General features: G+C 42.7%; 1 protein-coding gene across 2 annotated transcripts in view; it reads right to left on the bottom strand.

The window, feature by feature from the left end:
- Pde1c (phosphodiesterase 1C) overlaps positions 1 to 26,742 on the bottom strand; it is a 370,394-nt gene that overhangs the window by 304,471 nt on the left and 39,181 nt on the right. The gene's annotated exons all lie outside the window — the stretch shown is intronic.

Genomic DNA, 26,742 nt, shown 5'->3' with positions numbered 1-26,742 from the left:
TGATTAAAAACCTAACTAAGCCAGAGAGGTTTGTCACCCACATACAGGCTTGCCTGTGAAATAAGACAAAGACAACTTGAATGGCTTGTACTTTTAACTTTATGTTAGAAAAAAAATAACTTAGAACCCAAAGGCTAAAGAAAAATAGGTCTGGTCATGGGAAGTAATCTGGACAGAGTGACCCCCAGGGCCCCTCTAATCCATTGATTCTTAGCCTTCCTAATGCTGGGACACTTTAATACAGTTCATCATGTGTTCTGACCCCAACTATAAAATTATAGTCACTGCTTCTTCACAACTGTGATTTTGCTACTGTTATGAATCATAATGTAAATATCTGTGTTTTCCAAAAGTCTTAGGTGGCCATAGCAAAAGGGTCCTTCAACCCACAGGTTGAGAACCACTGCTCTAATCAAACATTGGATTCAACTTTGTTCTTTAAAGCATCGTGTTTTTCATTTTACGTCTGTGTGTGTGTGTGCGCGCGCGCGCGCGCGCACGTGCGCGTGTGTGCAGTGTGCATGCATATTTTATGTATGTGGGCACACATGTGAGTGTACATGAAGACTTGAGGTTGATGATGAGAACTGTCCTTCACCACTCTGTCAACAAACCAGAGGCTGCTTCTATGGCTAGTCTGACTACCCAGCTTGCCCTGGGTGTCCTCCATATTCTCCTACTCAGCCTGAAAGTACAGATATACTATCACATACCCACCTGGCATTCACATGGGTCATGGAGATCCAAACTCCAGTCCTAACTCATTCAGGCTTTAACCCCTCAGTAAGCCATCTCCATGGCCCCAATTTTGTTACTTCTTTTTTTTTCTATCAAAATGCATTAGTATGTATTTGTGAACCAGAAAAACTGAGGGAATGGCCAGCAATGAAAGGCTTGAGGTACAACACAGTGGAGGGATAAAAGATAACGTGCACTTCAGAGCCTAATGAAGGATGAATGACAGCCAGCCGAAGCTGAGAGGACAAACACTATCATCCTCACTGTTACAACCAAGCTGAACCCCCGCCAAGGAACCCCAAGCTCTCATGCAGAATGACAGCAGAAGCTATTTAAGACTGTGGCTTTTACCTAAGGATTGAAGGTAGTATTTCTTCCAGTGCTGCTTTGGAAACTTATCCACAGTGACCTGAGGCCACAAGGAATGGGCTCAGGAAGACAGCAAAACCCGTTTCACTGTCCACTGCATTCTGCCTCCTCCAAGTTTGCCTTCTCTCTCTTTCCAAGCATATCTGAGGAAAGCAGGTCTCCACCAGTGGCAGATCACAGAGTCACCCCGCTCACACTGGATTACAACAGGGACCCGCAGCTAGGTAGGGCCTCTCTCCAGAGCAGTTGACAGTGGGCTGGTTCTTTCCACGTTCATTAACACTCAAGATAATTCCCCTACAGACATGCCTACATGCCAATCTCATCTAGATAATTCCTCAACTGAGACTATCTTCTCTCTTCCAGTGATTCTAAGATGTGACAAGTTGACATTTAAAACTAACGATCACAATGGTCAAAACTATGCTCACCAGACTGGAGAAGCATGAGGGTGATCAGAGAAACAAATATCTTCTTGATACACCAGGATTACATCCTTATCTTTTCTAATTATTCCCACTTTTCCTTCTGTCCGTTTAATAGCTCCTGTGAAAACTGTAAATTAGTAAGGACTTATGGGGTAGGCTATGTAATATCTATCTCCCTGATGGAGTATAAACTCTGCAACACAAGGATGTGTCTTTCTTCATCCTATTCACATTCCTCCTAGCTCCTAACACAAAGCTGCCATATAGGAAAGCCACAGGAAGACAATGTAATTAACTGTGTATCTGTCACTGAAGAGATACTATAGGCAGGATTTTATGTTGCTAAGAACATGTAACATCCACCTCCAGACCCTAAGAGAGGCATACGTGGTCCCCCATGGAAGGGAAAAGGGACAACATCTCCTAAGCATATTGGGAGGGAGTAGTGAGTGGAGAGGGAGTTAGGACAAAGAGAAGGGGAGAAGAGGAAGGGAAAGGAGAACATGAGGGAGCAGGAAGATTGAGTTGAGGGAGGAATAGAGGAGAGCAAAACAAAAAAGAGATACCATAATAAAGAGAGCCATTATAGCTTAAAGAGAAATCTGGCTCTAGGGAACTGTCCAGAGACCTACAAGGATAACCTCAACTAACAATCTGAGCAATAGTGGAGAGGCTACCTTAAATGCCCTTCCCTGATAATAAGATTGATAACCACCTTATATGCCATCCTAGAGCCCTCATCTAGTAGCTGATGGAAGCAGAAGCAGACACCCACAGCTAAGCACTGAGCCAAACTCCTGGAATCCAGTTGCAGAGAAGGAGGAGTGGTGAACAAAGGGGTCAAGACCATACTGGGGAAACTCACAGAGACAGCTGACCTGAGCAAGGGGGAGCTCATTGACCCCAGACTGATAGCTGCAAAACAAGCATGGGACCCACCCAGACCCTCCTGAACTTGGGTCCCAGTTAGAAAGCCTGGGAAGTCTATGGGACCTCTGACAGTGGAACCAGGATGTATCCCTGGTGCACAAAAGGACTTCAGGAGCACATTCCCCATGTAGGGATACTCCCTTAGCATAGAGGCAGGAGGGAGGGCCTAGACCCTACTCCAAATGACTTGACAGATTTTGATGATCTCTCCTGGAAGGCTTCATCCTTCCTGGGGAATGGGACTTCAGTGGGGGAGGTTTCAGGGAGGCATGAGAGGATGGGAGAGGGAACTGGGATCAATATGTAAAATAAGAAAAGAATGTAAAATGAAATTTTCAAAAAATCATCCTCCTCCATGATGCCCCCAAGTAAGCATGACCCAATGGTATTCACAGCTTATAAATTTCCTTTTCCAAATGCAGATGATCCTGCATGGCTGACCAAACAATGGGAAAGGATTGATGCACAACTCCCAAAGCTTTTAATGACCCATTTCTGCTCCCACCTCATTCTCTCTGACCACTTGCTCTCAAGCTCCAGGAAACCATGCCAAAAATCACCATAGCAACTGCTGGGGCAGCCCTGTAGACTGTCCACAGGGTGAGTAACTGCCAAAGGGCGGCCATCTATGAGAGTGAGAGGTAGGGACCAGCCCCATCCAGCCTCATGTGGCCTACTGAATGTGGCCCTTGTGCTAACCTCAAGGTAGCCTCAGACTGACCCTAGACAAGACCTTCCGGATAAGTAGCTCCCAGACTTCTGCCCCACAGCAACTACACAAATCTTTGTTATAAGCCATTAGACTTTAAGAAGAGAAAACAAACACAAGAACAGATACAAACCATCACTGATAGGGTTGTGAGGAAAACGGAGAATGTCTCCAGTCCCAGAGAGGCAAATACTATGTTCTCAGCAGAGGTATGGGAGGGGCATTAGGAAGACTCATGGTGGGGGTACATCACAGATGACTGGAGTACACGGTATCCAAAGAACAATTATCCAAAGGGTCAGAGCTTTTAAAGATGGGGAAGCTCATTTCACAAGTAACAACTGAAACACAGAGGGGCTGTCCATGGTACCCAGCCAGCAAGGCCCAGTGAAGGCCCAGTGTAGAAAGAAGTGGTGGATGAGCTGGTACCTATTTCAGTGCTATTATTTGGAAAGCCTGTGGGTCCTCACCAGGGACCAAAACCAAACACCCCTCCACATCCCCCTCAAAGCCAGGCCTGGGAGCAATCAGGTACTTTGGTCCTATCTCTAGGTGGAGCAGAGCTAGGCATGAACACCCCTGGGACCAATGTGGAGGGTCCCTCAGGTCACCTAATACAAACAAGATCTTGACTCAGCTTGTACCATTCTTCCTTTCTGGTCCCCAAACTCCTAGGCCTTCCCATTGCCTGGCAACCACGATGCCTCTTTGAGCCACAAATGATTGTCTATGTCCCTAGGGATCTCCCTTCCATTCTGCAGGGCAAGCAGAGGCCACATTCCAAGGCAGCTTGGAATGAACTCCGAGGTTAACAAAAGATACTAGGGAGGGTTGTAGGATGGGTTCCCAAGCAACAAGCCCACTACAGAAGTACTCAGCCACTATCTGTGGCTCTGGGCCTGAGCCTACATCCCAGGAAGAGAGCTCCCAGTAAAAGAGAGTGGAAGTGCCCATTTCCATAGTTACAACTGTCTGAGCCCTGTGCCTTATCCAAATCTCCAGGCTCACCAGCACCCTGCACCACCCAGTGAGACAGGCATTGCTACCCTGTTTGGAGATGAGTAAATGGAAATCTAAAGTGGTCAAGCAACTTCCTGAGGGGATGCAGACACTTGTGTACAACCAACCAGGCTGTACCCAGCAGAACTGGTACCACATTAGCTGAAGTTTATACACTGGTCATCCAAATTTCCCAGTAGAAAGTGACTTCAGAAGAGGCTTGACTTTTACATAGTCCATAGAGAACCTTGTTAAGCAACTTTATTTGACTGTACAACTTTGTCTGACTCCAAAGTCCTTGCTCCTTCGAGCAGACATTTCCCAGAGCTTAGTTCCTTCACAAACTCTTAAGTCTTTCTTTTCTGATCAAACTCTTCACCTTTCAGTCAAGAGAGACAGAAGCATAGAACTAACACAAACAACCCTCCCAGCCTTCCCTTTTCATTGGAAGAACAGCTCAGGCAACATGGTAGGTTTGGAACAGCAGGGGCTTGCAGCCTGCATGACTTCAGGCTGGTTTGGCCCTGTTGGGAGACAACCACAGATGCACAGAGTCCAGGCTCATGTTCTCCACAACAACCCCCTTTTCACCTGTGGGTAGGGGCAGTGAAGGAAAGGTCCCGAAGAACATTGTCCCTCCACTGAGAACTTCCTGAAGACCATGCTTTTATGAAGGGAGAGGAAGCTGTTGGGAAAGACGAGCTCAAAGGACCCAGAAGAATTTTCAGTAGTGAAGAGCATTACTCAGCCAGTTTCTCAGGTCCTAGGAGGAAACCTGTTGCTAAGTGGAAGCTTCTAGGGCCTCCCCTGGGTGCTCAGGGCAATCAGTGCCCACCTTTGAGAAGATTCAGACTACACAGGCCTCCCTGGGAACATCAAGAAAGCATGGCAACAGCCAGCCTGCCAGTGGCAACTCGGCTCTGTCTAGGCTCCAGCCAGGTTACAGGAGCCAAGGGAGAGAACACGGGAGGAAATCTAAGCACTTTGTTTGCTGTTCCATGGAAGATGCCAAATAAAATGTGTTGACTTTCTAAAGCCGCCCATCTTTCCAGCTGTAGGTAGAAACAATGAATAAAGGGCTCTCTTGGACAATGTCCCTCTGATGACAATTTTCTGAAGCCCAGGCTTTTCTATGGGCAAGGAAAGCTAGTAGGAAAGATGCTCAGATCATCTACAAGATGGTCACTGAAGGGACCGTAGCCAGCCTGGGCCTGACACACAAAGACTCTGACAGCCCTCGCCCTTCGCCTCCATCCCCTCTGATGCGCTAAACACTGTTAGTTTATGTTCCTAAAGTTTGCTGCCATTTCCTCCTTAGCTATCAAAGTGCTGAAGTCCAGCAATCAAAAACTCCCTTTGGCTCACCTAATTAACATGCTTAATTAAAATTAAACACCTCATCCTAACACAGGGATTCCCCTTGTACCTTTATAAACTGCCATTGCCCTATATGCCACAGCTGCCCCTGTCTCTAGTGGCAGTCCTTTGTCCCTCCAGGACAAATATTCCTGTCCCTTTATCCTTGTTCCCTTCCCCTTCTTTCTCATCCTCTATTGCTGTCTTTGTCTTGTATTCCTCGACCTCTGTCCTTTTAAGGCAAATAAATCTCTTTTGTGCTGAGAACTTGGCCTTGGGAGTCCTGGGATGACACTTTTCCTTTCAGTCACAATTGAGAGTGACTAGAACTTAAAATGGAATGCCGACACACACACACACACACACACATGCACGCATGCGCACACACATGCATGCACACACACACTTGCACATGCAATTTTGTGTGTAGTAACAATGTGTTTAGAGTAATTTATAGATAACTTCATATCAAGTTAAGAATGGTTAAGATGAATAAATTCCTCTGGGGGAAACACACAACATCAAAACAAAATCTACACAAGCCAGGGAGATGGTTCAGTGAGTAGAGGCACTTGGCATACAAGGCTGGTGAGCTGAGTTTGACTCCAGAACTCAGGTAACAATGGAACAAGAGAATTAACTTCACAAAGTGGTTCTCTGAGTTGCACACTTATACCATGGTGGACACCACCATCACCACCCACACAAACACACATGCACACACTGATAAAATTTTTAATTCAAAAAGCAGAGACTCAAAAAGAGGTTAAAGGAACAATATCTAATGGATCTTATGCCTATAAAGGAATTAACTTTGTAGCAAAACAATGATATGTACACACACACACACACGCACGCACGCACGCACGCACGTGCGCGCGCATGCAGAACAAAGCAGCTACATACTATGGTTCTATAGTCAACTTCTGTCAAGTATTCATGGAACAATCAATCGATACAATTGAACTAGACTCATACAGAACCATCCTCAAAAACGGGAAAGGACAACACAGAGAAGAGAAATGACACTTAACCTTAAATGTAAATAAAATAACGTTAAGTAAAGTATTAGAAATCTATTTTTAAAAAGAGTTATTTTTCAGATGACAACAAGTTTAGGTGTGAGGAGAGGAAGAGCTTTTGCCTACTGCTGATGGGAATGTAGACTGGTTCAGCCACTGTGAGAACCAGCATGGAAGAGCCCCAGAATAGCAAAAAATGGGGCTGCTGTACAGTGCAGGGAGTTACCTCTCCTGAGTCTACAGCCAGCGGGTTCTAAACCAGCGCAGAGACACCTGCACACCCTGCTGACTTCTGCGCTGTCTGCGATAGCCAGCGCACAGAATGTGCCCAGGTGCTCATCAATACATAAATGAAGAAAACATAGAGAAAAAACACCCACAAGAACTGTATTCAGATGCAGAGAAAAATGAGGTTGTGACATTGGCAGGGAAATGGAGGGACCCGAAGATCAGTGTGTTACGTTAAACAAAGCAGACCCAAAGACACAAATGTCATCTTTCCCTCATAGCCAGAATCTACAACAGTGGTTCTCAACTTGTGTGTTGCAACCCCTTTGGGGTCTAAGGACCCTTTCATAAGGGCCGCCTGAGATAATCAGAAAACATAGATACTCGCATTATAATCCATAACTGTAGCAAAATTATAGTTATGAAGTAGCAACAAAAATAATTTTATGGTTGACGATGCTGCAAGACAGTAACAGGTAGAGGCAGGGGAAAGACCAGAATTCAAAGTACCAGAAAGTCGGTGGCGGCTATTCCATATCTTCCTGTAGTGTAATCCGCCCTTATCTGGGGGGGGGGCTGCATCAGGCATCCGCATGTGCAAAGAGAGTTCCACTCTAGTTCTCTCAGTTCCAGCACAAGAGTGGCCAGGTCAGGGGAAACCTCACACATGCTCATTTCCTCTTGGTGCAACTCCACCATCTTTTGGCAGTTAGGCCCCCAAGACTCTGAGAAAGTAGCTGCAGTCCCAAGTTGTGGAGTAAGCCCACTCTGAGTTTCCTCTGTGTATGTCCTCCTGCCTCTCGGCCAGCCACGCAAAGCTCCAACTCTCTGGTAAGTGAGCTACATGGAGGTCCTGGGGGAATCTAAAAATACGACTGCTGTTAAGGGGAAGACAGAAGCAAGGGAAAGCAAACTGCTATGCTCAAAGCAGCACAAGAGTGACCTGACTCTGAGTAGCACACAGAGACTTCAGGACCTGAACTAATAGATGCACAAGACCCATGCCAGGTGGTACCGAGAAGTACATATGAGACAGCTTGTAAAAAGGTTCTGCAAATAAAGCTAACATCCGACTCAAACTTTCCATCTGTACGCAGGCTCACAACCACCAAAACAAAACAGCAATATTTTGCATAGTATTTAATTTCAGTTTCTCATTAAATAATATTTCACATATTAAAGTTCAAAAATTGAATATAAAAAAGTGGAAACTCACTCTTGAATTACAATGGAGAAAATAATTAGCACTGATGCTGAACCAACACAAAACTGACAGAATTATCTGACAAAGACCTTGAAACAACTAATACAAAGATATTCCAAAAGTGAAATGCAAACCCTCTTGAAATGGGGGCAGACAAACCTCAATAAACCACTACAGATAAAGCAAACTCAATAAAACAATGTTTGAGCAACCTGTTTGAGGCAGGAAAAGGAAAATACAGAAGTAAGTGTCTTATTACAAGACAGTAAAATTCTCTAATTGGCAATATAAATTTAATAAACCAGAAAAGTGAAAAGCAGAGCCAAATGCGAAAAAAAAGAATGAAATTATAAAAAGCAAAAACCAACAGAATTATAGACAGAAATGAAAGAGAAAACCCAATTAAACTAAAACTGGATTCTTGAAAAGATCAACAAAACTAACAAACATACAATAAAAGCTTGTGGCATTGCAACAGATAAGATAGGAGATGTAATTGACAATATTGGGAATAAAATAGGAGGCTATCAGCCTGCACACATTCAAAGATGATAGGCGACTGCTGTGAGCAGTTCTATACAAATAAATCCCCAAATCTTGATAAAACAGACTAGCTCACAGAAGGAAAGAAGATAGTTCCCAGTGCCATTCCAGAACCACAAAAAAAAAAAAAAAAAAAAAAAAAAACAGAGCAAGGAAAAGAAACTAAGGACCATCTTTCATGAACAGAGATATAAAACCATAAACAAAATACCAGTAAATTCTATATGTCAACATGTAAACACAACACACACACATAAAGACAAATTTTTAAAAATACAGGCTAGAAAGATAGTTCAGTGCTTAAGAGCACCTGTTGCTCTTCCAGAGGACCAGGGTTCAATTCCCAGCTCCAGAAGATCCATTACTCTCAGTCTCCACCAGCACCCACACACATGGTGCAGGCACACACATAAACATGCACATGTACATACAGTTAAAAATAAAACGTTAATAAAATAAATTTTGTTATTCTCAGTAAAACGGAAATGATCAGGTATATCCTCTAACTAACCTATAGGCCCGCAGCAGAAAGAATACTGAACAACCCTGAGAATGAACTTTTCCTTCTAAGATTGGAAATAAGGTAAACATGTGCACTCATTCCTACATAACATGATGTTTAAAGTCTCAGCCAGGGGCTAGAGAAAGGCTCAATGGTTCAAGGTACTTGAACTCTCATAGAAGATCCAAGCAGAAACCCCAGCACCCAAGCTAGGAGGCTCATAACCACCTGACATCCACTCCATGGAATCTGAAACCCTTTTCTGAGTTCCATGGGACTGGCACATACATCACACACACACACACACACACACACACACACACACACACACACACACGCGCGCGCACGCACGCACGCACTCACGCATGCACACAGAAAGATAAATCAATTTAATGAGACAGAAAAAGAAGTAGGGGCAGGGAGAAAAAAGAAAGGTGACAGGAAGGGAAGAGGAAAGGAAGAAAGCAGTGCAGTTGTCTTGAAAGGAGAAGCTAAAATTGTTCCTATTCATAGACAACACGATTGTCTGGGCAGACAGTCTCAAAGAATCTATTTAAACCCCCCCCCCCAGGACTAACAAGCAAGGTTAGCACAAGTATGGAACATAAAAACACAAAATCAGTCATTTTCTAAATACTAACTATGAACAACTGGAACACAAAGTATCAAATCCTGCTACTCACAACAGCCCTTTCCTAAATGAAATACTCCATTACACATCCGCTAAAGCTAGTAAAATTTCAGTGCCAAAAAATGAAAACACTGACAGAACGTGCAATCAACAAGAGTTGTCAGACTCAATAAAGGTACCTGACCTCTGTAGACAGACTACTGATTTAACACAAACCAAATTGGATTCCAGAACCAATGCCAGTAAACAAACCCAAGCTGATTTAAAAATCCATAAAGGAATAAGCCAGAACATCCAAATCAACATGGAAGAAGACAGCGGGAGGAATGGCATGGCCTGTCTTTAGGACTTAAGACAGAGTGGAATTACTGGATTTTGAGGTAGGCTGATTACCATTTACACATTCATACAAGGACATCTGTTCAACTATGCTCATAGCAGCACAATTTGTAGTAGCCAGAACCTGGAAGCCCCTCAGCTAAAGAGTGAAGAAAATGTGGTACATGTACACAATGGAGTAGCAGAGAAACAAAACAAAACAAAAAAGACATCTTGAAATCCAAAGGGGCAAATGGATGCAATTAGAAGAAACCATGCTGAGTGAGGTAAGTCAGTCACAGAAAGACAAATATGGTATGTACTCAGTAATATATGGATATTCGACATAGAGCAAAGAATTACCAGTCTACAATCTACATCTCCAGAGAAACTAGGAAACAAGGAGGTCCCTTAGGGAAGGAAAAAGTGAGAAATAGGGAGCATGGGGGGTAGAAGAAAGAGAAGGGAAGAAGAGGAGGAGAGAGGAGAACATGAGGGCGCAGGAAGGTTAAATTGGGGGAAGATTAGGGGAGAGCTAGAAAAGAGACACCATAATAGAGGGAGCCAATATAGGTTTAAAGAGAAATCTGGCACTAGGGAATGTCCAGAGATCTACAAGAATGACCTCAACTAACTATCTAAGCAATAGTGGAGAGGCTACCTTAAATGCCCTTCCCCTATAATGAGATTGATGACTATCTTAAATGCCATCCTAGAGCCTTCATCCAGTAGCTGATGGAAGCAGAAGCAGACACCCACAGCTAGGCACTGAGCCAAACTCCTTGAATCCAGTCGCAGACAGGGAGGAGGGAAGAAGGGGTCAAGACCATGCTTGGGAAACCCACAGAAACAGCTGACTTGAGCAAGTGAGAGCTCACAGACCCCAGACTGACAGCTAGGGAACCAGCATAGGACCAAACCAGGACCCATAAACATGGGTGTCAGATAGGAGGCCTGGGAAGTCTACCAGCAGTAGAACAATATTTATCCCTAGTGTACAAATGGACTTTGGGGGCCCATTCCCCTAGATACACAGGGGAGGTCCTAGGCCCTGCCCCAAAGGATGTGATAAACTGATGATCCCCCATGGAAGGCTTCACCCTCCCTGGGGAGTGGATGGGGATGGGATGAGGGGGTTAGTAGGGGGGCATGGAAGGATGAGAGGGAGAGGAAACTTGGATTGATATGTAAAATAAAATTGTTTCTAATTTTAAAAATTTATATAAAAAAAAAGACTTAAGACACAGTAATCAACAAACAGTGGGTATTGTTAAAGAAAATCAAAGGGATGAACACAGGTGCTATTTAAAAAAAAAAAAGAAACAAAACAAACAAACAAAAACCCCACACAACTACAGGCACATGCCTGTAATCCCAGCTACTCTGGAGGCTCAGGAATACAGAGCAGAGTTCAAGTTTGAGACCAACCTGAGCTACAAAGCAAGACACTCTCCCCACCCTACGCACACACATACACACACACACACACACACACACACACACACACACACACACACACACACCAGCAGCAGCAGCAGCACCCAACAAAACAAAACATACAAAACCCCAATAACAACAAAAAAGGTAAAACAGAAAACAGCATTCAGTGAGGAAAACAGATATTCCACAAAACATATGAGGACTATGGGATAGCCATTAGCCATATACAGAAAAAATTCTGTAGATTTATAAAACTGATAGTTTAAAACAAATAAATCCAAAACATACCACAGATCTAAATATAAGGTATAAAATCTATGCAAAATTTTAAAGCTGCTTAAATAGAGGAGAGAAAAGCCAGACAGGCTCAATTCTTTGATATCTGCGAACATAATAGCAGAAATGTGACCCATTAAAAAAGAATAATAAATTGGACTGTCTGAAAATCCCTGGTGCTGCTGTGTGAAGCCACTGATTGAGAGAAAGATAAGATATGCAACAGGTTTGTAGAAAAGTTCACAAATGACATATGGCACAATGTTTCAGGATTCAGAATACCTGCTTCTTAAATTCTCAGAATTCAGTAACAAGAAAACAGCACAACTTAGAGAGACAAAATATTAACACACTTTACCTGGAGATCACTCAATAGAAAAGAAAGAGAACATCAAAACTATGTGCATCATTGTCCTTTAAAACCACCATGAGATACTACCGCGTATCTCTTGGGGAACACGAAGAGGCTTTTAAGGGGGCAACACCAAACACTGGTGCAAATGGCACCATCTGCAAATCTCAGCCCCTGCCACTGCGAGCAGAAAATGGGACAGCCACTCTAGAAAAGTTTAGTAATTTCTTATGAAACTAAACATATCTTTGTCACACACACACACACACACACACACACACACACACACACACACACACGTGTAAAATGTTTTCAACACCTCTTCATAATAACCAAAAACTTGGAACAATCTAAATTGCCTTTGATGGGCAAATGGAAAATGAACAAAAACAAAAGCTTGTTGAAATACAACTCAGTTATACAAAAGAGCAAGCTGATACATATAATAGAACAGAGCTCACAGGTATTTTAATGAGAGGGTTTCTTTCATTTTTGCTTTGTTTTGTTAAGCTGGTCTCAAAAGGCTACATAATTTATGAGGCTATTCACACAGTGTTCAAAACAAAAGAAAATTACACTATCAGAAAACAAATTATGACCTTTCCGAGGTTAGGTATGGAGGGAGACTCTGGTCAATGGACAGTCAGTCCAAAGGAGTCTTGGAGAAAGTATTCTGCATGAGCATCAGCACACAGAACTGCACAGCCAACACTCTATGCTAATGTAGAAAAGAAAGCCAAAAGTAAACATGAAGAAGTCTCAAAAGACTCAGAATAGGTGGCAGTTTCCTCAGCCTGAAAATGAACATCTGCTAAACACCTGGAAAAAACATGAAACAACCCTTCAACGTGAAAACTGAAGTACGCATAGCCACCATCACATTGAAACAGCAGCCCTGGCCAGGGGGCTCATGCCTAACAAAGCCAAGAGAATTCAGAATGAAATCATTGGAATCAATTACAGAGTTTAAGAAAGGAAAACTCCACATGTGCTGGCAATATACGATTAGAATGTATAAATTCGCCAACAATGCCTCCTACAATAGCTACAAGAAATCTTCAGGGTCCCAAGCCATAAATGTAGTTAAGGTATCAGGACCAACATGAAAACAAAATCCTAGAGTCTTACTTATAGATACTGAAGAGGTTTATCTCTGCACTATGTTCCTGTGTTGGAATATGGCCGTCCTCATTAAATAATGATATATTGCAACCAAGTAAGCATTTTTAAAGAACCAGAAACAGTGTCTGGAACACCATCAGTGACATACAAATGTTGAATAAACAAATGAAAATTCCAATGAAAGTTTTTGTATAACTTGGTGAGCCTGTTAGGAAAGAATCTCCAAGGAAAAATGGTGATCCCAAAATAGCCAAGGCCGTCTTGAAGAACAGAGGTGGGAAGGAGCATGCTGATTCCATCTGATATTAGTATTTAATTATGAAACCATTAAGAATTAGGGGAATTTTTGGCTCAGGAATAGACACATAGACTAATGGAAAGAAACAAGGCACCCTGGAATGTTTGAAACACAATAGAAAAGACAAAAAAAAAATCACTGGATGTTGAAACAGCTCATTATCTGCATTCGGGGAAAATAAGACTAATTCACAACTTCCTATTTCAGGTAGAACAAAGAGAAATTATGAAAAAGCAAAATCTGAAAAAGAAAATGTTATGTCCTCAGGGTAGGACAGGATCGGACTTCTTAAGCAAGATGCAAAAAAGGCCATCAACCAGATGCAGAGAGGGAGGAGTGATAAGAATAGGTCAAGACCAGGCTACAGAAACCCACAAAGACAGCTGACCTGAACAAGGGGGAGCTCAGGGACCACAGACTAATAGCTGGGAAACCAGCATTGAACTGACTCAGACCTCCTAAACATGGGTCTCAGTTAGAAGGCCTGGGCAGTCTAAGGGTTATCTGACAGTGGAACCAGGATGTATCCCTGGAGTACAAAAGGACTCTGGGAGCACATTCCCCATAGAGAGATACTCCCTTAACCTAGAGACAGGAGGGAGGGCCTAGACCCTATTCCAAATTACTTGACAGATTTTGATGATCCCTCCTGGAAGGCATCACCCTCCCTGAGGAGTGAGTAGAGAATGGGACAAGGGGGGGGGGGGTCGGGGCCATGGGAGGGGGGAGGGAGAGGGAACTGGGATCAATATGTAAAATAAGAAGAATACACACACAGAGAGAGAAAGAGATATACATAGTATCATCTTTTCAAAGCAGATAACTTAGCATGAAAAAATGGTAATAAGATGTTCAACATCACTAATAATCAAAGAAATGAAAAACAAAAATTACAAGAAAGTAACACCAGGTATAGTGATGTTGTCATGAGAACAGGAAAAGAAATGGGCTGGGAGGGGATTCCAAGCATGTTGCCTGTATTTGCTGATGTGAGAGTTTCTTGGAACATTCGTACATGCCTGTGTTCTCTCCTCCCAGGGTACTTGCCTACCCCTGAAGCCAGGCCAGTACATGTGCCTTGCCTCTTGCCAAGGAAATACATGCAGAAGTGTCTTTGTAAGTGAAGAGCTTGAGAAACTAGAATACAGTTCATCACTGCTATTTCCCTTCGTCACTTGGGGAACATCTCACAGTGATGCTTAGATTCTGATAGACATCTTTTAACAGCACATAGAAGAGGACTGTGGATCAGCCCATAGTATGAATTACAGGTTAAACTTTGTTGGCTTGGAACCACTCAATTTGAAAGTATTTTATCTTTCATTTTTATTCATTTTATTTTTATATTTTTCTTATAGCTGTATAAACGGGTCTCTCCAGACAAGTTACATTTTATCCCTATAACTGGGTGGTAGACATGTGGATGCTCATTTTATAACTGGCTGTTCTTTGTGAGTCTAAGAAGTGTTATATAAGTTTTAAAATCTGAATTATGAAAAATGAGTGGTTATGCAGCTTAGGTATAGAATATATATGTCTAAATTCTTCTAAAGCAATGGCTTCCTATTTTGGGGATAGTAAATTAAAAAACAAACTCATAGGCTGAGAATATACTTCAGTTGTCAAGGGCAAGCCTAATAGCTTCCGTCTTTAGTAGTGGAAACCAAAAGTGAAAGCAAGAGCTTTTGTGACAGAAAACAAACATGTTTGATGTGTGTTTATACTCTCAGATTTAATCAACAACATTTAAACTATTAGGGAAAGATGGCATCTGAATTAATGAGGTAGAAATCTTTTTTGCAGCATTATTCCCTAAAAAGCACAGCAAAATGCCTGTTTACATAGAATTTACAGTGTTTGGGTACCCTAGTGATGACTCAAAGTCTAGGGGAGGGTGTGGGTAGATTCCATGCAAACAATACATGATTCTACAATGGAGCCTTGAATGTCCATGAATATGGGAATGCACAGGGGTCCGGGAACCAATTCTTTACATAACCGGGGAATATCAGGGATGTGGCAGGAGAGAAATTCTCAGTAAAGAATAAATAATAAAAGCTTTCAAAAAATTAAGCAGCAAGGAAAGTATGGAATGTTGAAATGAATGAGACAGCTGGGACAAGACCATATAGGTGACATAGAAAGCCTCAGAAGGCATTGAGCAGAGATCTGACATGTTATTAAAGGGTATTTCTGACTGGCTGTGGTGTTTTGAAAAGCATGGCCCCATAGGCTCATATATTTGAACATTTGGTCCTCAGTTAGTGGGACTGTTTTGGGAAGGATTAGCAAGTGTGACCTTGGGGAAGCATCACTGGGGACAGTTTTAGAGGTTTCAAACGTCCACATCAGAACCAGACTTTCTCTCTGCCTGCTGCCTATGCATGAGATGTAAGCTCCCAGCTACCCCTCTAGGCCCTGCCTGCCTACCCATGCCATGCTTGTCATGGACTCACCATCTGAAACAATAAGCAAGCCTGGGATTAAACACTTTATTTATAAATGACCTTGGTCGTGGTGTCTACACAGCAATAAAATGTAAGTAAGCTAGAAGTTGGTATCACGAGGGGGATATTGCTGTGACAGACCTGACTTTACTGCTTTTTGGAGGAATGTGGACTTTCAAATTTTGGATTAGGCAAGTGCCTGAACACTATAAGCAGGGCTTAACAGGCCATTCTGAAAGGTTCAACTCAAGAGGTTTCAGAGAGGAACAATGTTATCAACTGTGCTAGAGGCCATTCCTGTAATAGTTTGGCAAATAATGTGGCTACTTTCTGCCCTTGCCCTACAATATTTGCTAGAGTTTGAATGGAAGAATTGTTTGAACTATTCTCAGTGACAGAAGAGACTTCAAGACAGCTTAATATTAACTGTGCATGTGATTAATATCAATCACTCTCATCCATCTCCACAATGAAAGAACAAAAAGAAATGCAAAATATACAATTTGAGGAAGAAAGGAGCACCAGGAAATGTGATGCTGGAGTTAAGTCCTGTGTTCAATATGAGGTGAGGAGTTTGAAGATACAAAATGGGATAAAGGGAATGGCACCCTCAGGGCAAGACCTCTCCCAGGTACCCCTGTAATTTGTGCAAAGAAAAGGTCCAAGGAATTATCTTTGCCTAAAGAGCAACAAGGGAAATCCTATTCTATGTGAATCAAGGAGGGGGCCAGGTTCCAGACCAGCAAGCTGAAACTGGTAGCTTTGGTCATGTGGTTCTGGCTTTAGAGTCGAGAAGGTTGCAGAAGCAAAGGGGTTGTGGAATGTTCTTTACAGTTAAGGAAATTGATGAGAGCAGGCATGAGGCAGGGGAGTCCCTGCACAGCAGCCAGGAGAGACCGTGGCATAGAGTTGCAAAAGTGAAGCCTATATTGCATTGGAGATGTTGGAGATGGCAGAGCCATGGAATGGCTGATGAGGAAGCTGTTAACAGGGAGTGGGACCACAGAGAGAAATGTGTCAAACTCAACACAGCTGGAAGAGGTGGTAGATCCAGGGAGATAAAGGGTTTGGAGTTTCCCCTGCTGGATTTTGGTCTTGCTTTGGTCCAGCATTTCTTCATTGTGCACCCAATCACTCCCTTTTGGGATGGTAATATAAATTCTCCACTATGCTGCCTAGTCTTGTGTCAATTTGATGCAATCCAAAGTTAGTTGAAAGGAGGAAATCTCAACTGAGAAAATATCTCCATAATGACTGGCTGTAAGGCATTTTCTTAATTAGTGATTGATAGGGAAAGGGCCAGACCACTGTTCATGGTACCAGTCCTGCTCAGGTGATTCTGGGTTCTATAAGAAAGCATGCAGAGCAAGCCAATAAGCAGCACCCCTCCATGACCTCTACATCCACTCCTGCCTCCAGGTTCCTTCTCTGTTTGAGTTCCTGTTCTGACTTCCTTTGATGATGAACTACAATGTGGCAGTGTAAGATGAATAAACCCTTTCCTCCCCAACTTGATTTTGGTCATGGTGTTTCATCATAGCAATAGTTAACACTAACTAAGACATACATTATTATACATTGAAAATACATAATTTGTGTATTTTCTGTCCCACCTGGTCCTGCAGCCATTTAGTTCCAAGTAAACACACAGATGCTTATATTAATTATAAATTGGTTGGTCAATAGCTCAGGCTTCTTATTGACTAGTTCTCTCTTAATTATTAACCCATTTCTATTAATCTATATACCTCCATGTGGTTTTGGCTTACCAGAGAATGCCTGGCATCCTATCTGCCTGGTAGCTACATAGTGTCTCCCTGGTGATTCCTTTCTGCCTTCCTCCTCCCAGAATTCTCCTCATCTGGTAGCCCTGTCTATACTTCTTCCTGGCTACTGGCCAATCAGTATTTATTCATCAACCAATAAGAGAAACATATTTACAGCATTCAGGACACCCTCCATCAACTCCTATTTTCTGTCTAAATAAAAAGGAAGTTTTTAACTTTAACATAGTAAAATTATACATAACAAAACAGTTACCAAGCAAGAATTGTAATTGCAATATCTAGTCCATTAACATTCAGCAAAATGTAAAGAAAATATTCTATCATCTACCTTATTTTTGTGAAACTAAAGTTTTACGTATAACTTATCTTTTATCACAACTAAATAAAACTGTAACCATAACTATCTGTCTTCAACTCCATCAAAGACCTCACAAGGATAATATATATAAACTCTAAAATAAACAAAGATGCCTTGTTACCTGAAAAGTCACCCAAAGTTCCTCTGCAATGTTGGGGCATCCATCTTCAGCCTATAGGCCCAGAATGTCTGGCAGACTTCTCAGCCAAGCAGGAAATTTGAAACTGTTCCACCTGTATTGGCAGTTCTCTGGGACTTCTGGCTGTAAATTTGCTTTTTGATTTTATACAGATTGCTTTGAGTCTCAGAAGAGACTTTGGACTTTTAAACAGTGCTGAGACTGTGAAAGACTATGGGGACTTTTAAGTTGGATTAAATGCATTTTGCATTATGATTGCCTATGGGGACCAAGGAGTGGAAGGTGGTGCTTTAATTGAGCATGGCCCTAGGGGGCTCATATTTTTGAAAGCTTAGACCCTACATGCTGGAACTACCTGGGAAGGGTTAGGAAAAATGGCCTTGTTGGGGAAGGTGTGTCCCTGGAACTGAACTTGGAGGTTTCAAAAGCCATGCTTGACCCAGGTTTCCTCTCTCTGCCTGCTACCTGTGAATAAGACGGTACTCCAGTGCCATGCCTGCCTGCCTGCTACCGTGATTTCCACCACAATGGTCACAGACTCACACTCTGCAGCTATCAACATGCCCCCAACCAATTCAATGTCTTCTTTTGTAAATTGCCTTGGTTATGGTGTCTCTTCACAAAAATCTGAAAAGTTACTAAGACACTGGCATATGAAGAATCGCCAAAAAGTTACATAGGAGAAGCAGGGAGATGGTCAAGCTTAATTGGAGCAAAAGGTAAAGGGTTGGTTATTCAGAGAAAGAATTGAGGACAAGAGATGTGTGTGTGATGAGGCAAGAAGAATGTTTGTAGCAAAACAAAAAGTTGATCCAGATTGAAAGATACAAAGCCATATAGGCATGAGTGTCCAGAATATGGAGGCTGGTATGTAGTGGCATCTTGCCTTGCCAGTGAACTTGCGTTGGTAGCCACACAAGGGATTCAGGTGTAGGTGTGACCCACTAATAAGGTAGAGAAGGGACTGGCTCACACTTGTTGGGTTGCAGAGAGCATAAGAAGCCCAGAGACTGCATCTTTAGAAGAAGGAAGACTGGGGCGGTTATTTATTCTTATCTGTGTTAAGTGCTTTCCTAATAAACGTCTATTTCTCATTTATCTTGGGTCTGGTGGAAACCCTGCCTTCACTGGTAAATCTGGGCTTGTAGGGTATGGTGTTTTGAATGAGAATAGTCCTCATAGGTTCATATGTTTGAACATTTGGTCCCAGTTATTGAAACTGTTTGACAGGGATTAGGAAGTGTGGTTTCTTGGAAGAGATGCGTTAATAGAGGTAGGCTTTCAGATTTTTCAAATGCCAATGCCACTGCCTGTTAGTGTGTTCTGTCTCTCTTCCATTCTCCTCTCTCCATCCCCCCTTCCTCTCCCTCACCCCCCAGCTACTGTCATGATGCTCATAAGTTCTAATCCTCTGAAACCAAGAGCCCAAAATCAAATCCTTTTCTTTTATATGTTGTTTTCATTATGATGTTTTGCCATATCAATAGAAAAAAGAAGCTAAGACACTGGGATGATACCTGACACAATAAGTCAGTTCTTGTAGACTACAGGCAGAGATGTTCTTGTAGGCAGATTAGGGCAGGGAACTCCAACAGGTGGAAAGCAGGAGGGTGTGGATTGCTTGACCCACACAGGTACTGACTGTACCATATTACACTATGAACATATAGGTGGTTTACTTTTTAATAAAATGCTTCTGAAACAGAGAGATTTCCACAAATGAGTACCTGTGAGTTAGCTTCCCTCACAAAGAATGACAGCCTTCTTGCATTCACACACACACACACACACACACAGAGAGAGAGAGAGAGAGAGAGAGAGACAGACAGAGAGAGACAGAGAGAGAGAGAGAGAGAGAGAGAATGAATTCATAAGATGGAAAGAAAGAAGGGTACTCAAATTAGTCATTTGTTTTCTCCCAGATCAGAAGGGGAAAACAAATGACAATGGCTGAAAATCTGTAGTTGCCAGTGAATCACAAATCCCTCAACCTAGGAGAATGCATTTGTCTGGACTAAGAATGATTCCCATTGCATACCAGTCCTGGGAGTGTAAGGTTCCCTCTCTATCACACAAACCAAGTCAGAACTATTCTATTGAGTTCTTGGTATCAAATTGATGCTGGCTTTATCATTTAAAAATGTATTCGTTTGTTTATTTTCTGTATATGAGTATTCTATCTATATGAATGGCTTTATGTCTGAACAGGGCATCAGACCCCACTATAGATGGTTGTGAGCCACCATGTGATTTCTGGAAATTGAATCCAGTGTCTCTGGAAAAGCGGCCTATGCTCTTAACCACTAAGCCATCTCTCCAGCCCCTTAGTTTTATAATCTTTAACTGTAGCTTGAGTCTAGAACATCCCCTAATGACCCATGTGGTGACAGCTTGCTTGATTACCAGATTGGAGTCCTGAGTGGCAGTGATACCTTTAAGGGATAGTTCTTAGTGGGAAATCTTCAAGTCCATGAAAGTATGCGCTAAGGAGACTGTGGGACACTGATACATTCTTTGACTTCACTTTTAATTTAGTTTAATTTTTATACACTTTTAACTGAATTAGAATTATATCACTTTCCCCTTCCCTTTTCTCCCTTCAGCCCTTCCCGGGTCCCCTTCTTCCAACCCCTCACATGTCCCTATCCACTCCCAAATGTTCCATACACATATACATACATGTATGTATGCAAACACACAGACATATATAAATATAACATGTTGAATTTATTTGTGCGTGTGTGTGTGTCTATAAAGTTTCAAGGCTGACCATTCTGCACTGGACAACCAATAAGGGGGTTCATCCCCAGGAGAGGCTAATTCTCCTTTTCCCAGAAGTCATTAGTTGCCTATAATTCATTGTCTAAGGGTAGGATCCTGTAAAAGAAAATTTCCCCTTCCACCTTGGCATGTTCTTCGATAGAAGACATCATTTTACAGCAGACTTCTGCTGTTCTGGCTCTTGCAATAATTCTGCTATATTCCCTGAGCCATAGATGCAGGAGCTATGAGGTAGGTATATCCACTGTGGCTGGCCTCCCCACGAGCCACTGGTCTCTGCCTTGCATTCAGTTCTCACTTTTGGAATGAAACGTGAAAGAGTTGTTTTGCTTTGCCACACACTCCAAGCCAGAGGCCCAAAAGCAATTGGTCCACTTGATTATGGAGTGGAATCTCTAAAACCATGCACCCCCCCACCACCCAAAAAAAAAACTTTCCTCCTTGTAAGTTATCTCAGATCTTTGTCATAGTGACAGAAATCTGACTAATTGCGCCTTCTCGTCTGCAAACGATAACTGAAATCTGGGTCATACAGACCCAAGACAGAGAGAAGAATTTCAGCATTCCTGCTCAGGAAGGACACTCATCCATGGCAGCTTCTGAGCAGGCTGTAGGAAGAATGAAGCATGTCTCAGTCTCAAAAGCCTTTGGAGATGAGGAATTATGTGTAAGTGAGTTTCCAAGGAGACCATTTTTACAAAAGCTACTACGAGACACAAAGAAAGTCAAACCTGCTCCTGCTGTCAACAAGATCCTTCTACATTCTGACAGGTGATGGAAATGTAGAAGGGAAAGGCCCCAAAATTGGGTATGAAGACAGTACCCTTACACAAGGTTGTGGAATGAATAGCTAAATGAAAAAGCAAATAGTGTTGTGCTTTCCTTGATGGAGACTGGGAGCCATTGAAAGGTGTCCATATGGAGTTCAAGCAGGGAGCATATAGGCCACAGAGAATTTTTTAATGAACCTGAGACAATAATAGGAACAAGATGACAAGAAAAAAAATGGCAAGCTCTTGACTGGGCCCCAAAACTTTCTATAGCACCAAGGACCTTGCAGCCAGAACCACACACAAAAGCTCTCATGATTCCAGAACCAGTCACATTACCCTGGCTGGTCCTGCACTAAAGTAGTATTTTGCCAGAAGAGCAAAGGGGGAAACTGAAAGCATTTTGCTCCCTGTCTTTGTGAGTACTTACTCTGTCCCCCTAATCCAAGGATCCTTCTACTAGACTCCATTTCTCAGTGAGTGTTCTATGAGACACCAGCACAAGATAACCCGCAGAAAAAAAGGCTCTGATTTTGGTTAGAACTCACAGTACCCTGTTATAAACAAATCTGACGGTACAGGGTTTAGATGATAGGTGACCAGAAACTCCCTCTTCTCAACATGACATGAAATGCTGGGCTGGAAGGGATATTCTGCCAATCACTCTTGTGGCTATAATCCTTAACAATGGTGTTCAGTAGGTGTCATCAGTTGGCAGTGTGTACCCAACCACCCACAAAGAAGACCCTGAGTTAATGGCCTAGACTCTGAGAAAGTAAGGTGATTTGCAGTCTTTAAGTCCACAAAACAAAGAGAATGCAGATTTTAAAAGACTACTGCAACAGGAAAGAACTCAGAACAAAAAAAATTACTGCAAACTCAAAAAGGGAGGGAGAGGCGTGCTTGCCAAATGAAGGACTTCCAACAGCAAAGGCAATATGGGGAGCATCTGTACTAGAACCAAGGCATCCTCTCAAAGGCAGGATGTGACAGTGATGGAAAGAGAAACACCTCCTTAAATACCAGCCTGCTTCAAGATGCACATGGACATGACTCTGGCAGAAGGGAACCAGACTCCCTGACCAGTTTCTGGACAGTGACCCAGAAAGGCCATCCCACCACAGTAGTAACTCCCATCGCCACTTTCACTCCAGTCTAACTCCAAACTTTTCCTATTTAAACTTTTACAACTGTCAGCTCATGTATCTACCCAACAGCCCATAATATGTCATTACTTCAATTTTGAAGATTTAAAAAAAATCCAAGGCATAAAAATAAGTCAATCATCATGTCTTAAGTATAGCGGAGTCACACCTTCTCTGAGGGTGAGGATGAGCTTCTAAAGATAGCTGTAAAGGCAAACATGGCATGTGTTTCAGTATTGCCTTTGAAAATCCTTTAACTCAAGTGTAAGGAGTAGGTGCCTTCACATCACGTATCCAATCCTAAGATACATGCTTGATAAATGCTTGTAACAGAACATTTAGTAAAGGATCTAAATGCTCAGTGTAAGTTTTCAAACTTCTAAATTACACACAAAACAGAAAATGGGGGGGGGATATAGTTAAAGATCTGTGTGTCAAATAAACATGTAGTATTGCCCCAGCACAGCCCAATATCTCAGCACTGTACTCTGGATAAGAACTGGGGACCTGCCCAAGATCAGCTGCCCAGATGTCTGAGCTGGAGCCAGAGGTCAGTCTTATTTTAAACGAAGACCTTTGGGGAACAGATCTCCAACAAGCTGTGCAGCAGAATGACATGAGGAGAGGCTGTTAAGGCAGAGTCTCCTGATTTGATAGTGAATCCAATGTGCCTACCTCCCCAGACAACTGAAGCAGCAGAAGGTCCTCAAACCATGCTTTGAGAAACCCCACTGTCAGGTCTAAACCCTGGTTAGTACACTTTCTCCCAACCCTCTTGCCATCTGCCCAGTGCTCTGAGGCTATAAATACACCCAGTGCTGGGCACTGATAATACTGTAGCCACATCCTCTTACCCACAGCTCAGAAGCAACATGCCCACAGCCCCTCTGAGCGTATCCCGATGCTTTGGGTCAATTTTAATGGTTCAGGACCAAGCAAAGCCCTTGAAATAGTGGGACACTTCCGTGCAAGATTTCTGTTTCCTAGTTAATCCCCCAAAGCCTTTTACCTAAACACACCCAAAGGCTAGGTATGAGTGCAGATTCGGCTGGAACATGTCATGAAGGCATACATCCAGTCACAGGTTCACATTTCTGAATAGACTCATTCTCCTCCCTTTGACAGAAAAGGCGCATGACCCAGTGCCAGATGGTGACATGTGTACAAATCAAGCTGGATTAAGTCAAGGGCTTTAGTGAAGCATGATGCAGATAAAGAAGACAACGGATTACACGATTACACACACACACACACACACACACACACGCACACACACACACACGGGGGGGGCAGAGGAAGAGGGACAGAGAGAGAAGGGAGAGAGAAAGGGAGGGAGGGAGAGAGGGAGGGAGAGAGGGAGGGAGAGAGAACAAATGCTGAATTCTTTAAACTATAACAGTGGACTCTCAGCATGCAGCCTATCCTTTCCAAGCCCCTGAACCTCACTTTTCATACCTGGGTATGCTCCCCACATTCCCACATAGAGCTGACCAGATCTAAACCTAAATCAGGCAGCCCAGGACCAAGCCCCTTATTCCTTTTCTCACCTTTCTACATTGTACCATTGAAGCTGGTGCCTTAAACATCACTTAAAGATCCATATGGTAAAGGCTTGGACTATGGGAAAGTGCTGTTTGGAGGTGGTAGAGCCTAGAGGAAGATCTTCAGAACTTCATAGAGATGCTCTTGAAGAGGCTAGTGAGACCCTAACCTCTTATTCACTCTTTGCTTCTCAGCCACACAATGAGCTACTTGCTTCCCCCATACACTCCTACCATTATCTAACAATACAGGCCTAAAGTTAAGGAGCCACCAGGTATAGACTGAAGACTCTAAGACCATGAGCCAAAATAAACCTTGTCTCTCTACATGTTACTGTCTCCAGTATTCAGTTATATTCTCTCAAGAATTTCTCAATTACCTTTAAAAAATGTGTTAATTTAGGTATTTGTTATATTACCTTGGGTATTTCTTAATTTCTTAATTGTCTCAAAACTTTGTTGCAACATTTCCCCAGGAGTTTTTTTTTTTTTTTTTTTTTTTTTGCTCTCTTATAAGCATTTGGGTCTAGAAACAAGAAGTTGTCTAAAAGGGCTGGGTTTGACTTTTCCAATAGGGAATGAACAGGCTAAAGTTTAAGATCGAAACCAAGAGCATGCTACCTTCTCAGCTTCCCTAACCAGACACATGGACACCCACCATGCTTCACTCCTTTGGTCTCACCTCCCATACCTAACCCAGGAGGGAGCCCTGTCAATTCAACATCTAGCCAATGTGGATCATGGCCATTCTAATCGTTATGCTGGCCACCATGTGTCTTTTCCAAACGACAGGAGCAGTCTCCTAACTGAACCTTGCCCCAAGATTCTTCCATATCTGCTCAGCTGCCATCCCCAGTACCTGCACAATGCCTAGCTCAGGAGAGAGTTAAAAGCACCCTGCCTACCTTTCTACAAACAATTTAAATATCTCTAATTCTTTGCTCTTTCTTTGTTCTTCATTTATACCCCAACTGCCTATATACCTTTGTGGCTATCCCTTATTGTTAAAGCAAAGCCCAAGTTCCTTATGACTACTTACAAAGATTCTCCTTGCCATTGAGTCAGGTATGCCACAAGCTATGTCCTTCATCGTGACCTCCATTCCAACTTGGCTAATGTGAAGTCATCAGGCTGTACTGACTGACTATACCAAAATGTAAAGGCAGCCCAACTGATGAGATGCCTACAGAGAGGATGCCATTGTACCTTTCCCCTTGGAGCCAAGACATATAGCGGTTTTGAATATTTTAGGCAAATTTTAGGTTTTCTGGTGCGGTTGGTTGGTTCGGTTGTGTGTGTCTGTGAGAGAGAGAGAGACAGACAGACAGACAGACAGACAGACAGACAGACAGAGAGACTCCTGGAGCCCACACTGGCTTGAAATTTACTGCAGTGATTTGAATATTTGAATACAATTGGCCCCCATAGACTCATGTGTTTGAATACGTGGTTCATAGGGAGTACCACTATTAGGAGATGTGGCCTTGTTGGAGCAGTTCAGCCTTGTTGGAGGAAATGTGTCACTAGGGGAGGGGCTTTGAGATAGCAGAAGCTCAAGTCTGTCCCTTCCTGCTGCATTCTGATCCAGATGTAGAACTCTCAACTACCTCTCCAGCACCATGTCTGCCTGCATACCCCTAGGCTTCCCACCATGATGGCAATGTACTAAACCTCTGAACTGTAAGCCAGCCCCAGTGAAATGTTTTCCGTTATAAGACTTGCTGTGGTCATGATGTCTCTTTACAACAATAAAACCCTAACTAAGACACACACTACGTGGCTGAGTCTGACCTTGAACTCTATATGAGCTGCCACACTGGGGTTTGCAGGAAGTGATGATCTAACTCTATATTTAATAGACTACTTGTGCCCCTTCTTTTGTGACCTCTCTTAATCGAATTTAATCTTATTGTTTCTTGTTTGTTTTTTTAATTTTTTATTTTATGTGCATGATCATTTTGCCTGCATGTATGTCTATGTACCACATGTGTTTCTGTTGCCCATAGAAGCCCAAAGAGGACATCAGATCCCTGGAACCAGATGTACATACAGTTGTGAGTTGCCATGTGGGCAGTAGAAATCAAACCCAAGTCTTTGGGAGAGCATCAAGTGCTCTTAACTGCAGAGATATCTCTACCCAGAAAAATAGGCTTTTAAGGTTAACCATCTTAATTTCTAAAGTTTCAGTCAAACAAGAAGAATAAGCCCTAGAAATCTACCATTCAGTATTGCAGATACAGCAGCTCAACAGTTTTGTTTTTTGTTTTTTTTGTTTGAACCCAGGACCCAACTATTGTCTGGTTTGTAAA

This window comes from Phodopus roborovskii, unplaced genomic scaffold (assembly GCF_943737965.1).
Source record: "Phodopus roborovskii unplaced genomic scaffold, PHOROB, whole genome shotgun sequence".
Lineage (NCBI taxonomy): Eukaryota > Metazoa > Chordata > Mammalia > Rodentia > Cricetidae > Phodopus > Phodopus roborovskii.
Note: the sequence above shows the minus strand (reverse complement) of the source record. Positions and strands in the feature narration are given on the sequence as shown.